This window comes from Plecotus auritus (genome assembly GCF_963455305.1).
Source record: "Plecotus auritus genome assembly, chromosome: X".
Lineage (NCBI taxonomy): Eukaryota > Metazoa > Chordata > Mammalia > Chiroptera > Vespertilionidae > Plecotus > Plecotus auritus.
The window spans coordinates 133,781,127-133,799,522 of NC_137784.1; the positions used below are offsets into that span (position 1 = coordinate 133,781,127).

At 42.5% G+C, this 18,396-nt stretch overlaps 1 protein-coding gene across 1 annotated transcript in view; it reads right to left on the reverse strand.

Moving 5' to 3' along the window:
* Positions 1–17,299, reverse strand: part of CLIC2 (chloride intracellular channel 2) — an 80,041-nt gene extending 62,742 nt beyond the window's left edge. The window contains exon 1 of the mRNA XM_080653716.1: positions 17,175–17,299. The gene's annotated coding sequence lies outside the window, so the exon portion shown is untranslated. The remainder of the gene's footprint in view (positions 1–17,174) is intronic.
* Between the last annotated feature and the right edge of the window lie 1,097 nt (positions 17,300–18,396).

Consider the following 18,396-nt stretch of genomic DNA (forward strand, 5'->3'; position numbering starts at 1 on the left):
GGAATGTTCTAAAATAACAGGTTTAGAAATCAAGAGCTAAAGTCAAATTTATTGAGAGTTTATGGGTGGTTGCAAGGAGCAGAGCATAGAGTGGCCTCTACTGATATTTGGGTTATATTTATTTTTTCCATAGACTCTTGTTTTCCAAACTCCTGCCTATGGGTATTGTCTATTACAGAGGCTATCAAACTATGGCCCATGCCTATTTTTATATGGTTTATGAGCTAAAAATGAATTTTACGTTTTTAAAGGGTTATAAACAAAATTAATGAAGAATATGAGACCAAAACCATATGTGGCCTCCAAAGTGTACAATATTTCTTATCTGGTCCTTCGAAGAAAAATAAAATTCCAACCTCTGGTCTAATGTTCAATTCTTAATCAAATACTCTTATCCTTTTATATTGTATTACTCCCCCACCCCAAACCACTCTTAAGCAAGTATATTAATTCATTTATTCATTATTTCACCCAACACATATTACTGAGCACTGGAGATATAAACATAAATAAGTCAGCAATCCCAGCCACCATTCAAGAACCTCATAATCTAATGAGGAAGAAAGACAAATATAAGGTGATTACCAATACTATGATAGTTGTAAGCACAGAGTACAGTGAAAAAGTGCAAAGGAAAAAGCAGTTAACTATGCCTGGCAAAACTGGGAGGACTCCATGTGATCAGAGTTCTTTGTAGAACTTAAAAATTAGCCTGCTATATTTGCTCAAACATTTAATTAACTCACCTCTAATGCCTTGGCAGGGCCAGACCAAATGATTTCATGGACATTGTACAGCTTGTGGGCTGTATATTCCCCACCTCTGACCTAAATGATGCTCAAACCCCATCTACTACATTATATCTCTACTTATCACCATCTTAGTTCAGGTCCACTATTATTTCTCACTCAAAGACTGTAATAGACTCCTAATTAATCTATCCATATACACACTTACCTTCAATTCAAACTATTGTGCACACTGTAGGAAAACAGATATGTCAGTATGTCATTCCCTTTGAATAGATTGCTAGGGCCTTCAGTGTACAGTCCAGTTTCCTTATCATGTTATGCAATGCCTTCCATTACCTGGTCCTGAGCTACTTCTCAGCCTTACTTTCTGCTATTTCTGTTTTTGTACATTATTGCTTATAGTTTCCCAGACCCACTGAATGCTTTCATGATTCTAAGAAACTCATGTTCATATTCTTTATTCCCTCAAACTGGAAGCCCTTCCTACTCTCTTTTATTCCTCCTCAAGAATCATCTCCTCTAAGAAGTCTTATCTAAACTCCCAGAATAAACTAGTATCTCTTTTGTTCTCTCATAATACTGTATATGTCTCTATCTTTCTTCTTAATACATTTTGCTAAAATTATATTTTTATGTCTTTCCTCCTAGAAATACTTATATGTTCCTCAAGAGAAAGACATATGTCTCATTAATCTTTATACTCTAATATCTAGTATGATTTCTAGACATAGTAAAACTGCATAAATGTTTGTGGGAATTGGATTGAATTACTTTTCTTCCAGCTTCATAGTCTCTTTAAAATCTGTTAAGATGCTTGTTCTGAATCTTTACTTCAATAATAAAAATATTGACTAGGTCAAGCTAAAGGTAGGTTTGAAACAGCCTATCAAAACTCTTCCTTTGCCTGTGGTCTGTTAATCGTTACTCTTTGACTATGATAATAATTTAATTAATTAATATACAATTGTATTAATTATCTAAACCATCAATATGGGTTCATAATTATTTTTCATAAGTGTGTCATAAAGGATGTGTTAAAATCTTTTTTTAAAAATAAATCTTTATTGTTCAGATTATTACAGTTGTTCCTCTTTTTTCCCCCCATAGCTCCCCTCTATCCGGTTCCCACCCCACCCTCTGCTCTTACCCCACTATCTTCATCCATAGGTGTACGATTTTTGTCCAGTCTCTTTTCGCACCCCCACACCCCTTTCCCCCTGAGTATTGTCAGTCCACTCCCTTTCTATGCCCCTGATTCTATTATATTCACCAGTTTATTCTGTTCCTCAGATTTTTTATTCACTTGATTTTTAGATTCACTTGTTGATAGATATGTATTTGTTGTTCATAATTTTTAACTTTACCTTTTTCTTCTTCTTCCTCTTCTTAAAGGATACCTTTCAGCATTTCATATAATACTGGTTTGGCGGTGATGAATTCCTTTAGCCTTTTCTTATCTGTGAAGCTCTTTATCTGCCCTTCAATTCTGAATGATAGCTTTGCTGGGTAGAGTAATCTTGGTTGTAGGTTCTTGCTGTTCATCACTTTGAATATTTCTTGCAACTCGCATCTGGCCTGCATAGTTTCTGTTGAGAAATCAGCTGACAGTCGTATGGGTGCTCCCTTGTAGGTAATTAACTGTTTTTCTCTTGCTGCTTTTAATATTCTCTCTTTGTCTTTTGCTCTTGACATTTTAATTATGATGTGTCTTGGTGTGGTCCTCTTTGGATTCCTTTTGTTTGGGGTTCTGTGTGCTTCCTGGACTTGTAAGTCTATTTCTTTCACCAGGTTGGGGAAGTTTTTTGTCATTATTTCTTCACATAGGTTTTCAGTATCTTGCTCTCTCTCTTCTTCTGGCACCCCCATGATTCGGATGTTGGTACGCTTGAAGTTGTCCCAGAGGCTCCTTACACTATCTTCATATTTTTGGATTCTTTTTTGCTTTTTGCTTTTCCGGTTGGGTGTTTTTTGCTTCTTTGTATTTCAAATCTTTGACCTGATTCTTACAATTCTCTAGTCTGCTGTTGGATCTCTGTATATTATTTTTTATTTCAGTCAGTGTATGCTTAATTTCTAGTTGGTCCTTTTTCATATCCTCGAGGGTCTCGCTAAATTTATCAGCCTTTTCTAGAAAATTCTTGAAAAACCTTATAACCGTGGTTTTGAACTCTATATCCAGTCGTTTGCTTTCCTCCATTTCTTTAATTTGTGATCTGTTTCTTTGTCTCCACATTTTGGCTGCTTCCCTGAGTTGATAAAGTGGCTTTGTGTGCTAGGTGTCCTATAGGGCCCAGTGGCTCAGCCTCCCCAGTTACCTGAGGTGGACACTCTTGGTGCACCCCTTTGTGGGCTGTGTGCACAGTCTTGTTGTAGTCAAGCCTTGATTGTTGTTGGTATCACTGGGAGGAATTGACCTCCAGGCCAATTGGCTGTGAGAATCAGCTGTGTCTATGATGGGAGAACTTCTGTGCTGGAGACACCCTTATGAGACAAGACTTGCTTCAGTGGGGCTTTGGTGCTCACTGAGTCTGCCCCCTGAGTGTGTCCCTTATGGATCTGAGGAGTTGTAATCTGGATGGTCCCACTCTGACCCCTGGGTACATTGGCTCTTGCATCTCCAAGGAGGTGCTAATTTAGCCTCTGCCTGAGGCCACCCAGCAGGAGCTACAGAGAGATCTACAGATTCCTCTTCTTTGTTTGGGTTTTGGAGATGCCCAGATGAGGCCCAGCTGTGAAGCAATGCAAGCTGCTGTGGTGCCTTGGTCCTTCTTTTGGATGTTCTGGGTCTCACTGACTCAACTGTAGGTAAGTTTAGAATTCAAAGGACCAGGCCATTCATATGCAAAAGCCTCTGGGCTCAGCTTGGATGGGGCAGAGTCTCATGGCGGAGCAAACAGCTATGGCTTAGTGGGGCGGGGTCACAGGACAGGGCAAACAGTGATGGCTTCCCGCCAGCCTTGCCCTAAGAGGCCCCTGGTTCTCAGTGTCCTGCGGTAATCGCTGCAAGCACCTCTGAGAGAAAGCCACCCTCGAGTTCCGTCTGCTGCCAGACAGTCCAGTTTCTCCCCGTATGAGTCTGGGTCCCCAGAGTCTCACTCAGAACTGGATTTCAGAGCAGTTGGGAGCTTTTGTCTCCCTCCCACTTGAAAAAGACAGCTGCATACTCAGTTGCCAGCCCTCTCCACACGCACACCTCCGTACCTCTGCCTTTACTTCTGTAGCTCCTGTAAGTCTCAGTTTGCTTTTCTCTTTCCTTCTAGTTGTAGAATTTCCACTCAGCCAGCCTTCCTATGGTTCTGGATGATGTCCATTTTGTCTTTTAGTTGTAGTTTTGAAATTGTTGTGCGAGGCAGCAGTTTAGGTGTTTACCTATGCCGCCATCTTGATTTCTTCCAAGATGTGTTAAAATCGTGATGAAATATCAGTCATTTGCTCATTCCATATTTCTTCCATACTTCCATAAACTACATCTAATGATCTTGTCAGAAGTAAAAATTATATTTGTGTGGAATGTCTTTGTTGATAACTTTGTAACTTTCTAAGTACTCACTTACTTGAAAACTCTTCCTTCTTTTTCTTTATTATAAATGGTGATGTATTTACATTAACCCAGTCTCTCTTTTTTTTTGCTTTAAAACTTCTGTACTTTATTTGTAACCCATAATTTTATATCAAGTCAAACTATCAATCAAGGTAAGGATAAACTAAAGACATTTTTATTATTACTGAGGTCACATTGGTTTATAACATTATATGTTTCAGGTGTACAACATTATAATTTGACATCTGTGTACTCACTAACCAAAAGTGTAGTTTCCATCCATCACCATATATTTGATTCCTTTTCCCATTTTGACCTATTATGCCCCCATTCCCCACTAGCAACCACCAATCTGTTGTCCATATATATGACAATGAATTTGTTTTTATTTTGTTTTGATTGTTTATTTTTTGTTGCATATTTCAAATATGAATGAAGTCATATGATTTTTGTCCTTTTCTGTCTGATTTATTTCACTTAGCATAATACTTTCAAAGTCCATCCCTGTTGTTAAAAAAATGGCAGTATTTTGTCTTTTAATTCCATTGATCATTGAGAGTAGTTTAACAATATCATCTGAGTTGCAACTCACCCAGGACACATGTACTTTTTTCTTTCTGAGAACATAGTTAAAATGTTATTCTTATTGTTTTTGTAAATATGTATTTATCCAAGCCAGAGGTAATTTGGGGCCTTATTTTTCCAAATACTAATCCTTTAGGCACATGCCGCCTGTTACAGCGTTCTTCTTTTCCACATATAATATTATACTTTTACAAAAGGAACTATGAGCTCATTGTAAAACTTCCTATGAAGTCCCATGGTTTCACTCATTTCTTTTTTAATAGGATAATTTGCTGTTTCATAGTCAAAATTATGTTTTTGAGAGTATCCCAACCTTAAGAGTCTAAAGCCATCTTAATGTAAATTAAGGTCCAACAAGTATCAATCACAATAACAAACTTTTGGAGGCCAGCCATATCTAGAAATTCTAGTCAGAGTAGGCAATTACATAATAGGTCAGTCTGAATCTTTTCATGGTTATTACTAAGGAAGAAGCATTACCTCTCGAGAGGCTTAAAGCCAAGAGTCCATTTAGCTCCTGTCAATTTTTCCTTCCAAATGTCTCTCAGATTTGTCCTTCTCTTTCCATTCCTATAGATGCCTTCGTCACTTCATGCCTGGACTACTGCCATAGACTAGATGGTTTCTTTGCCTCCAGTCCATCCATATTCCCATCCACTTTCTATACTATTGCCAGATTAATCTTCTTAAAACACTTTCATCATGTCACTCTCCTGCCTGAGACCTAGCTCTAATGTCACCTTCTTTGTAAAATATTCCTAACTCCCCTAGGAAGAGTTAGCAGCTGACTACTCAGTGTTTTCACAGCTCTTTTTGCATTCTCTTACTAGTACACTTACAACATGTATAATAATTGGCTGTTTTATTTTTCTTTCCCCATTTGGTGAGAGCTTCTAGAGGGCAGGCAAAAGGATTAAGTCACCTCTTTACATTGACACTCAAAGCTTTATATAATTGGCCTTATTGATCTTGCCCCACTGCCTCAAGGCCTTCACATATGTTGTTTCCTCTGCCAACCATGTTGTCCCTCTCATTCTTCTCCTGTTGAGTTTTCAGGTCTCAAATAGAAATTCATTTTAAAAACCTTCCCTGGCATCCTTATTAACTAATTAACTAGCTAATAAATTCATTTAAGAAATATTTATTAGGTGCCAACTTTCTGCCAGGAACTATTTTAGGCCCTTGGCATAGATATATCAGTGAACAAAACAGACAAATTTCCTGTTTTTATGGAGTTTATCTTCTAGTGGGAGGAGGTAGACAATTAAAGATAAACAACATAAAGGAAATTATATAGTATATTAGAAGGTAATAAGAGCTGCAAAAAAAACCCAGCAAAGTAAAGGTGTATGCTCTTAAGTAGCAGGGCTTTTAAACATGGTGGTCAGGGTAGAGTTCATTGAGAAAGATGATATTTGAACAAAGAGATAGTTTGTCATGAAAATATCTCGTGTAAAGTAGACCAGTGTAAAGGTACTAAGCTGCGATTGTATCTATTGTTGCCAAAGAACAGTATAAAAAGCAGTGTGGCCCAACCAGCATGGCTCAGTGGTTGATTGTTGACCTATGGAACTGGGAGGTCAAGGTTCAATTCCTGGTCAGGGCACATGCCGGGGTTGTGGGCTTGATCCCTAGTGTGGGGCATGCATGAGGCAGCCTATAAATGATTCTCTCTCATCATTGATGTTTCTAGCTCTCTCTCTCTTTCTTCTTCTCTGATACACACACACACACACACACACACACACACACACACACACACACACACACACTGAGTGGCCAGATTATTATGCGTTCAGAGATCATAATAATCTGGCCACTCAGTGTGTGTGTGTGTGTGTGTGTGTGTGTGTGTGTGTGTGTGTGTGTATATCATGTTTCCCGAAAATAAGACATCCTCCGAAAATAAGGCACCCAGGCTCTGTCTCAGAATGAAAATTAATTTACCGTAAACTGGTCGCTAGGGCTGCCCTGACTGGCGTCTAGCAACCAGTGACATTAAGCGGAGTCCTGACGTCACTGCTGTGTGGAGGCGGAGCGGAGGTCGGAGTGAGCGGTGAGCGCGGGGCGGGAGAGAGGAGGAGACTTTCACAGATGCGTGTAGAAGAACAGGAGGATTAGAGCGGACGGGATGCGGCGAAGGTGGTGAGTGCTGGTCTGTCTCTGGTGACACTACCTGATGCTCGCGGCCACCTTCATGATGACTGAAGGTTCTCAGTCAGTGGCAGACCCTGCTCCAGCCCAGATCCAGGCCCCAGCAAGCCCAGTGACAGTCCCCAGGCAGGCCCCAGGGGGTAAATGTCTGATAAAGGGGTAGGGGGGATGTCTGGAGAAGGTGTTCAGTGGCACAGGGGTGGGGGGAGGGGGATCACTTAAAATGACACAAGAGGATCAGAGGGGGCAATCAAAATGACACAGGAGGATCAAAAGAGGTTACTAAAATGGTAATCCCCCCTCTGATTCTCCTGTGCCATTTTGATTCCCCCCTCTGATCCCCCCTGTGGCATTTTGAGTGATCCCCCTCCCCCCACTTTGATACCCCAATTCCTTTTTTTTTACCCCTAGAAATGAGCGCAAAAAGAAAAAGCTACTCCATGGAGTACAAGAAAGGAATTGTGGAAGACTCTTGGGGCCAAAATCTTACTGCTTTCTGCAAAGAGAAGATGTTGAGTATCCGATTGGTCCGAAAATGGCGAGAAGAGTATGGTAACCTCATTGAACAAGTGGACAAGGGAAATGCTAAAAAGCGCAAGTGTGGATCAGGTCGGCAACCATTATTTTCCGAGCTGGAAGACCTGATCTGTGAATGGGTTGTTGACAGGAGAGCAAAGGCTTTGGTTGTGAATAGGGCTCAGATTCAAGAATTTGCCCTTGCAATGGCACCACAGTTTGACATAGCCCCCGAAGACTTCAAAGCATCACAACACTGGCTGGATAATTTCCTTCAGCGAAGTGAACTGTCTTTAAGAAGATCTACAACATTGTTTAGGTTGGAAGATACTCAAGTTATTAAGCGAGCACTTGCATTCAAGTCCTTTATTGATGATGCTGACTTCTCTAAATACAATCTTTCCAACATGATTGCTATGGATGAAACTGCAGTGTTTATGGGCCAATCATCTCAATCAACAATTGAACAGTGGGGTGCCTCCTTAGTGTACATTCCCTCCACTGCTTATGAAAGTGCATGTGTTTCCTGTATTTTGGCAATTGGTCTGGATGGCACTAAAATCCTACCTTTAATCATTTCTAAGGGCAAGAAGGAAAAGATTGAACGTGTTTTGGGCGTTTTTATTCCTGAAACTGACAAAGCCTGGGCCACACAAGCAGTTATAAGGAAGTGGGTCGATTTAATGCTGCTGCTTGTTATGTGAGGGAGCCAAAGAGGTCTGCTAGTCTGGGATGCAGCCAGCACTCACCGAGCTAAAGACATGAAGACATTACTTCACGAAAGAAAAATAGATCAGATAATGATTCCCGCAGGAATGACGGCCTATCTCCAGACTCTTGATATTGCAATAAACAAGCCATTCAAAGACAATTTGCGCATGGAAATTAATGACTACATTGAAAATAGAATGGAGAGAAATCAGCGTGGAAACTTTGTGAAACCTAAACTGCAAGAAGTTGTGACTTGGGTGAAGAATTCATGGGAGAAAATCACTGACAGTTGCATTGCAAATGCACTGCGAGCAGGCTACCTTGACAAGAAGTACTCATTTAAAGACAGTGCTATTGCTAAACATGAGAGATTTGGTCCACTGATTCTGAAAGAAATGGAGTCACAAGAAATTCACCAGGAAATTCAGGAACTGGATTGTTATGATGATGTTCCAGAAGATGATGACATGATTGTCATTGAATAAATGAGTAAATTCTTGATACTGTAGGATTCACAGTTTGTCTGGTTTGTGTTGACAACTACCGTACTACCGTACCATATACAGGTAATAAATTTCCTTTATTTTCATTTAACAATAAATGTGTACCATATTCTTCTTCATGGAAAAATAAGACATCCCCTGAAAATAAGACGTAGCGTGTCTTTGGGGGCAAAAATTAATATAAGACACTGTCTTATTTTCGGGGAAACACGGTATATATAAAATTAAAAGAGCAGTGTGGCTGGAGCTGAGTAATCAAGGGGTAAACTAATAGGAGATGATGTCAGAAAGGAGCAGATCACAAAGGGCCTTCTATGCTAAAACATAAAAACTTAGATTTTTACTCTGATAGAAATGACAAACCGAGATCCAAGATGGTGGCAGATAGGTGGAAGTTACTTTCAGTTCCTCCCAGGACCAAATTGGAATTAAAACTAAAATATAAAACAATCAATCTAAATAATCAACTGAAGATTAGCTTAACAGAAGTCTTATAACCAATGATTTAAAGAAGAAGCCACATCAAGACTAGTAGGAAGGGTGGTATCATGAAAAGGGCTGGTATCATGTGCAGTGGTTGAGAATCCAACGGGATATCTCAGCTGCAAAGGTCCCCCCTGGGGAGCCTGAGGTCTCAACCACAAACCAGGCTCCCCTGCCTAGAGCGCCAGAACTGGGAAGTGGAGCCTATATAACACCTGGCTGTGAAAATCAGTGGCGTTTCTGTCCACCAGGGAGATACAGGATCTGCTAGAAACCCAGACACCCTCCTAATGGGTTAGTGCACAGGTCTCATTGGCAGCCACTCACCCTGGGCTCCAGCGGAGGGAGGGAGGCTCAAAGCAGAGTGGAGTTGTGTGAGAAGACTGGATTGTGTGTCTCTGGGGAGAGTTGAAGGGACAACCACCTCCAAATGGCATTAGCCTGGAGGAATGCAATGGCCTGACTCCTTGTCACCTTGCACTCCAGAGCTCATGTCCTGAGAAGTCAGCTGTCTGGGCCCAGGGTATAGAGGTCTGGGTGGACTCAAGGGGTGTCAGAGACTGAGATGTGTGGCTCTGGGGTGGGGACCATTCCATCTATCCAAGCCTGACCAGTGCCATCACTTCATGGGACATCCACTATCCCCACCCTCCTGACTTCTGGCTGCCAAACTCCAACTCTCCAGGTCTGGGTAGAATCTCAGAAGGACTGACTTGTTTGGCTCCAGGTCATGGGCCATTTATCCCTCACATGCCCAACCAGTGCAGAGCACTCACTTCCCATGGTCAAATCTTGGTCTGTTTGGGTCTGATTAACTCTGCTGGGCTCCAGCGGATGTAAGGCGGCTCAGAGTGGACTGGAATCCTACAGGGAGAGATTGAGTAGTGTGGCTCTTGGGAAAGGCCAGGAAGGACAGCCACCAAGGTCCCTATGCTGAGTCCTTCTCCCACACCATTCACAGATGCCATCTTTCCTGGGTTGAGCACTCCCTTCCATACTGCATCAGCTTAGGGGAATGCACCAGCCTCACCCTCCAGACTCCCAGTGGCCCCACTCTGCTGAGCTCTCAACTTGCGGAGGAATCTGTTGCCTCTGGCCAGACTGGGCCCATGGTGCAGACCTTCTTGGAAGGCTCTCAAGGAGGTCTGGGCAGACTACAGGTGGCAGAGATTGAGAGAGAAAGGCTTAATTGTGTGGATCTAGGGAAGGGGCCATTTTCCCTCACTTGTCTAACCAGCACTACTATTCCTGTAAAGAACCCTCCCTCCATACGTGCAAATCTTTTAGCCTGATGAACTCTGCTGTCCTCCCCCAGACGACCCCCTGAGACCCTGCCCTACCTACCTCAAAGGTCTGTGTTCACCCAGCGGGTGACAGCTGGCCTTGGTGTGCCCTGGGACTTTTGCTGAGTAGCCTCAGACTTAGCACTAGTACTGAGTTTGAATCTGTATCAATCTGGTGAACACCACTCACCCCTATCTGGTGACTCACTGAGAACCTATCTCATGCAACTCACATACCACCAAAGGCCCTTTTAGTGACTGAGCCTAACAGGCAACTGATAGGTGGAGGCAGGTGGAGGTGAATCACGAGGTGCTTTAGACATTTTGCTGACCTGCCACTGGGCTCCGTGCTGATGAAAACGTTGCAGATCTTTTTTTACATGAAAGGAGATGAGCACTGTTACATATACTTTATTTAGTATCCTGTAAGAGAGAAGCAAGGGTTTAAAGAATTAGGGGTTTGAAAAGCATTGACAACTGTGGCCCTTGGTGAGAAACAATAATGTCAAGCAGGACATGGCCAATTTCATCAGTGCACCTACTGTAATGAGTATGGCTTGTGGTACTGGGAGACAGGCAGGACAGGTTGAGGTAAAGTTTATGTCAAACAAGGGTGGTCTAGGGTCAAGAGTATATGGAGCTTCCCTTTTGGTTTTCCTGGTGTGTCCTTGTCTACAGTGAAGAGACCTCATGTTTATGCATGCCACAAGATATAATGTCAAATGCAGTGCCACAAAACGTCTTTAAGTGACTTATTCCATGAGTCACAGAGGCCCACTGGGATGGTATTATGGTACAGGCAGAGAATTTGGGCTTGGAGTTGGCAACGTAAGTATATTTCTATCAGGACTTACAACTTGCAACTTAAGTATACTTCTTTCAGTATACTTAAGTGTACTCACATACACACATCAACCACACACTCTATGTCCATTTGGTAAGTCTGCTGAGCACAGGTGTTGGGCTGTTGTTGCTTCTGGATGAAGCCTACTGACCCTGGTGCCCACTGGAGGGGATGCCCTTATACCCTAGGCAGGGGTCCTCAAACTACGGCCCGCGGGCCATGAGGACATTTATCCGGCCCGCCGGGTGCGGCTGCCTGTCCTGCTTAGCAGCCGACTCGTCCCGGGCCCGCAGTATGCATAGGAATTTGTTCATAGTTCTTTTTTTAAACTATAGTCCGGCCCTCCAACGGTCTGAGGGACAGTGAACTGGCCCTCTGTTTAAAAAGTTTGAGGACCCCTGCCCTAGAGAGAATGACTTTACAGCAGGGACCACCGACCTGTACTTTGGGAGTGGCCTTTGGCTACTGAGGACTTGTATACATATGGACAAGGCACCCCATCACCCATGTGGGGTCTCCTGTACTGTTGTGTTGGAGAAGACCCTTTTTAAGATGCATAAATGCTGTGGGATAAGATGTGGTATAAATGAAGAGCACTCCTAAGTGCCTTGGGATCATTATGAAATCTGGGCAGCTGTGATGCATTGTTAGAAAAAAAAAGTTCCAATAGAAGCACACGTGTTAGTGCCTTTTTTTTTTTTTAATGTATTTTATTGATATTTTACAGAGAGGAAGGGAGAGGGATAGATAGTCAGAAACATCGATGAGAGAGAAACATCGATCAGCTGCCTCCTGCACACCCCCCACTGGGGATGTGCCCGCAACCAAGGTACATGCCCTTGACCGGAATCGAACCCGGGACCCTTCAGTCCGCAGGCCGACGCTCTATCCACTGAGCCAAACTGGTTTCGGCCGTATTAGTGCCTTTTAGTGAAAACTGAACTAAGGCTTTATCTGTGCATGTATATGCTTTCCAGGGAGAGTAAGTGGAGCAAGATGACTCCAAGGCTAGAACTTTTGTGTTCTGTTAGCTGGTTTATCAGTTGGTATCCTTAATATGAAAGGAGGCAGCTTCTTTCCTCAGGGCCATACTTACCATATACGTATATTGTCCACTGGTGCACCATTATCTCTTCCAACGACACACCATGGTGCTACTAGAATTACTGATTGAAGGATAGACTTTATGAAGGTTAGGTATTGCAACCCAAGGAGGATTTCCATCAGTGTCTAGGTGGAAGGTTGTAAGCACTACTAAAACCAAAATAGAAACTATCAGAGATAGTCCAAGGATGACCTACTAATATGAAAAGATAAGATTGTGGTCAGGAGACAAAGAAGGTTACCATGAGTGTTCAATATGAAGAATGAGGAAAAGGTTCAATATGAAGAATGAGGACAGCAGAGAGTTTCTGGAGAGTCAAGTGGGACATGGGCCAGTGTTAGTCAAATGGAATGACTTATGATTTCCCTGTGAATGGCCACTTATGCGCCAGGACTCCCTTTTTTATGGTTTGAAGTACATGATGAAGAAATGGGTATATGTGATTCAAGGAGACAAACTATTCTAGTTGAGGGGGGTGGCTCTCAATGTTCTGACCATGGTATTGTTCATAATACTTTACTTAGAATGTTCTCTTTATGTAAAATCTCTATTGAATTTTCAAAGGTCATTTCAAGTACTATTCATTGAAAGAAGCCTTCCTTACCTCACCTGGACTACACAGATTTTTGTCTTTCCTGACGATCAACAACACATACTGTTGGAACCAAACATGAGGGTATTATCTTGAGTGGATTGACCTAATTGATTCAAGAATGTAAGCTTTGATTCTCCAGATAGGCTGTAAATTCCATGAGATCACAGAACAAATTTCTTTGTAATCCCTACAGTGCCAAACATATACTAAAGACTCAATGCGTTTTTATGTTAATTAAATTAAGTCAAGACCCAAAAATCATTGATTACAAAATATTCACAAACACTTGGGCAATGGCCACAGCTAGAAATTCTAGTTGGAGTAGGTAATCACATGTGTCAACTTCAATCTCTTCATGTTTACTACAAAGAAACATCCTCTTCTGAAAGTCTACAAGCCAAAAAACTAGGCATTTTGGTTCCTGAATGACTGGCAGTGACATTTGAGGAGAATGACTACATTAGGGATTGGGAAAAATGACGACTTTGCCTCTCCTTTTTCTGCAGCACAAGAATCACGCTAAGAAATTGAAACCGCAAATGTCTGTTTTAGCTTCAATTGTAAAACAAAGCAAAACAAATTATCCAACTGGTATAGAGTCACTAAAAGACTGAAATCTGCCCAGCCAGGCATGGCTCAGTGGTTGAGAGTCGATCTATGAACCAGGAGGTCACGGTTTGATTCCGGGTCAGGGCACGTGCCCAGGTTGCAGGCTCCATCCCAGTGTCGGGTGTGCAGGAGGCAGCCAATCAATGACTCTCTCATCATTGATGTTTCTATCTCTCCCTCTCCATTCCTCTCTGAAATCAATAAAAATATATTAAAAAAAGAAAAATGACAGATACAGAAGGCATAAAATCAGTAAGAACATAGCTGAACTCAACAACACCATCAATCAATTGTATATAATTGAAATCCATAGTCTACTTCATCCAAAAATGGCAGAATATATCTTTTTCTCAAGCTCACATGAATCATCCACCAAGATAGATGACATTCTGGGTCATAAAACACACCTTAACAATTTAAAAGAATAGAAACCATACAATGTGTACAGAAATATAACTGGAGATCCCAAAATACGTGGAGATTAAACAACACACTCCTAAATAACCCATGGTCAAAGAAAAAAATCTCAAGAGAAATGTAAAATTGCTTTGAAATAAATAAAAAGAAAAACACAGCTTATCAAAATTTGTGGGATGTAGCAATTTTAGTGCTTAGGGGGAAATTTACAGCATTGAATGCATATATTAGAAAAGAAAACAAGGCCTAAAATCATTACTCTAAGTCACAAAAGACCACATACTGTATGATTGCATTTGTATAAAATGTTCAGAATAGGCAAATCCATAGGCATAGAAAGCAGATTAGTGGTTGCCAGGGGCTGTGAGAGGTAACAGGGATTAACTGCAAATGGGTAAGAGAGAGATGTCATTGAGGTGATGGAAATGTCTAAAACTGGACTGTAGTCATGGTTGCACCACTCAACAAATTTACTAAAAATCCTTGACGTGTACATTTAAAATGAGTCCATTTTATGGTATATATATTATATTTTAATACACAATTTTAAAAACACCCTAGAAAACAGAGGAGAAAGAGTTTGTTTCTTAGACATTATATTAGGAATAATATAGAGCTCATTAGGCTCTTGTATGTTGTTGTTGCTGCTACTGTGGTGATGGTAGGAGTGGTGGTTTTCCCATTAAGACTGAGGGTCCAGCAATGATTTAGATCTTCTAAAATAAAGATTTTAAAATCACTAAATACCCTGGCCAGTGTGGCTCAGTCCTCCCATGTACCGAGAGGTCACTGGTTCGATGGTACATGCCTGGGTTGTGGGCCCAATACCCAGTAGGGGGCATGCAGGAGACAGCTGATTGATGTTTCCCTCTCATCAATGTTTTTCTATCTCCCTCTCTCCCAAAAACATATTTTTTATAAAATCACTAAAATAGAATGATTCTGGCTTGAAATCTGGAGTAGCAGTGGGGGGCAAACAGAAGTGGGTGGGATTTAAAAATATCCAGGAGGCAGCAGTGACAAGATTTTGCACTGATTAGATTCAGGGAATGGGGAAGAGTGAGGATGCCTCCGACTCAGCATGCTTAAAATTGAATTCCTGTTGTCTTCCCAAACTTACCGTCCCCCGTGCTGCCAATCGCAGTGAGTGGATCAGCATCCTGGCACAAAGTAAGCATTTATTGATTGTCTTTGGAATAAAAGAATGAATGAACAGAGTAAAAATATGACCAAAGCATCCACCAGGTCCTGCCAAACAGCCAGTCCTAGACTCACCCTCCAGGATGACTCAGCAGACGTCTACCACAATTTCCCTCTCATTTATCAGCCGTTTGGGAAATCATCAGGTCCCGTGCCCTGAAGGACACCCACCTGCATATCAGCCACTCCTTACACAGAACCTGCCAGTGTGCACAGATGGGGTTTTGTCAAGAGCCTCTTCTTCTATAAATTCTTCACATGAGGTCAATGGCAGGTGCATGTACAGCCCACATGAGCAGGGGGTACGTTTGGTGATGCAGAAAGAGGGTCACAAAGGTGTCCAACTGGTGGATCTATGTTCACTTTGGCTCTAATCAGAAAGAGACTCTTCCTCCCCAAAAGGTGTATTAATCCAGCACCACCCCCTTCCTGGCAGGCAGAAAACACAGCTGCTAGAAACACTGCAGTCGCTGAGTGATGTTTGGATATTTTACTGCTCTTCCCAGGGTTGCCAAGCAGAGATACACAACTGCCTGTGGTTCCTAACACAGATGCCAAAGCGAGGAAGTGATCCGTCCCAGTCCACACTTCCCAGATAAAGAATGCGGTGGGACACTCAAAAGATGCCCCCAGACTCAACCAGCCCAGCGAACATTCCCTTCATCACACTGCTTATGAAATAAAGTATAACCTTTTTATGTATGGTGGTCAATAAACACATCCACCTCATTTTGAAGATTATAGTGCTTTGCATAATATATGGTTGTCATTCTCATTATCACCAGTTCCTTAATGCAGAGGATCAGATTGACACCACAATGTTGGTTCATGGTAGTTATAATTCTTCTTTGCCTTTACAGTTAAGTTCATGTAAAATAAATTGCATGTTAATTTTTACTACCGTGTTTCCTGAAAGAGCAATACCAAGCTAAGAAGCAACTCTAAAAATTGCTGTATGGGAATGGATTATGAAAGTATTCCTACATGTGAGAGCTCAAGGTTTTCTTTCAGCGATTGGGTATACACACTAAAGTCACGCAGGTCTTTTCTGATGAGACTGGCTAAGCAGTGTATTATGTTCATTGAGCACAAAACATTTTGGTCAAACAATCATCCAGTTAAAATCTTTAATAGTAAAGCATTCACAAGAGCATTCTTCAGAGTTGACATTCAAACTAAGCATTGAATGGATGTTGTTTCCAGTTTTCAGGGCAGTCAGTAGTATTAAAAAGGCTTTTCAGAGTTGTTTTCATTAGAAAGAGAACTTCCTCGCCTAGCTTCCGCAATGCCTTGCCCTGCCACTCCTGACTTGCAAGGCATCCTCGCTCAGGAGGGGCAGACAAAGGGTAAAATCTGGGCAGAGAACATTAGTGGATATTAGAACGAAAGAAAAATCAGTGCTGCAAGGTCTTGCAGGCAGCCACCTTCCTCTCCACTGCCAAAGCAGAGCGAAGCAGAGAGAGGGCAGGGACTTGCTGAAAGCTAGACACCAAATCAGTTTCAGATCCAGGACTGGGAAGTCCGATCGAGTTTAAAACAATGTATACTGGGCGCAAGTCCCAAGGCGGGCTTGCTCCAGATCTTGCAGCTGTTTTCCAGCGTTAGGCCCATCTGGCCCTGCGCTGATCTCGGGGCGGACTCTTTGTCGCGCAACTGGCACGAACTGTGACGACGGACGGCCCTGCAGCAAGGCGCGAGTGGCCTCTTTCTCTGCGAGGGTTAAGGTGAGTACCACCGCCCACGGGCCTGAGCAGCTGGGGTGGGAGCCACCTTGCCATCCCGCACTGCGCCAGGCCTGCATGCAAGCGCCCGGGCAAACCCCACCCATCGCACCCACCCAGGGCACCCCTTCCCGGATCCACGGGGCGGGACCCACCTGTGCTGGAGATCGCGACTCCCAATTCAGCAAAGCGGAAGGAATTGCAAGTAAGGAGAGCCTGGGGAGGCAGCCTTGCGCCCGCCCTTTGCTTTTGCCTAAAAAACAGTCGGCCCCACACTGGCTTCCCCGAGCGGGTTCAGGCCCAGCTGGGAGCCTGGAGGCCCCGCCCCGCTCCTTCCGGCCGTGCAGGGTGGGCTCCTCGTGCGCCCGGGACTTGGCCCACAGCGGCGGCGTAGCAGAGCCTCCGATCCAGAAGGATGGGAATGGGGCGCACTAGTCTGTTTAAAAGATTTTGGAGCCACAGGCTCAGAGAGAATAGGCGGACCCGTAAAACTACGCTGCATGGAAAACGCGGGTCGCCTTGCTTGCCTTTTCAATGCGCCTACCTAGTGTCCCCACTAAGCTCCTATTCATGGTGGCTTAGCAAGGTTTGCTGGATCTAAAATTCTTTCACTATCCTTCCAGCACTTTCTTGAACTTACGTCACATATTACTCAATGCGGGACTCCCCCTAATTCAATTGAGCACCTTGAATTCAGGGTGCAGGTATAGCGCTAAATACAGTGAGTACTAGAAGGGAAGTAGCCATTAAGAATGCATATTTTATGCGCGTAAAAATTAATGAACAATACATACTACAAAGAAGGACCAAAAAGGGCACCGAATTAGCAAGTGCAAGGGCAATCCAGGGCAGAGGAAAACATTGAGAGCAAGAACAAACAATATACATAATATATAGAGACACTAGAAAATGGGGAACTGAGCAGCATTGTAGTTATTAGAGATGAAAAATATTAGGCTAATGTCAAAGGGGTAACAGTTTGTAAAAGTTAGGATCAACAAAAGAAGAAAAGGCACTCATACTTTGCCCCTACTTGTCTACTGGAAAAACTGCTTCTCCTTATTTTTTGACTCAGTTTACACGTTACTTCATCTGTGAAACCTTTCCTATATTTCCCAAATAAACGTGTTTTCTCATTTTCCATGGGTTCATTATGCCCAGTGAGTCCAGTATAGGCCTTAAGTATACCACATCATTCTAGATTATAGCCTCTCTCTTTGAATGCTTGTGTCCTCCAATGAACAAGTAGCTTTTTGAGAGCAGAAAATGTGTATTTTATTTTTTAAAAAATATTTTTATTGATTTCAGAGAGGAAAAGAGAGGGAGAGAGAGAGACAGAAACATCAATGATGAGAATCATTGATTCGCTGCCTCCCG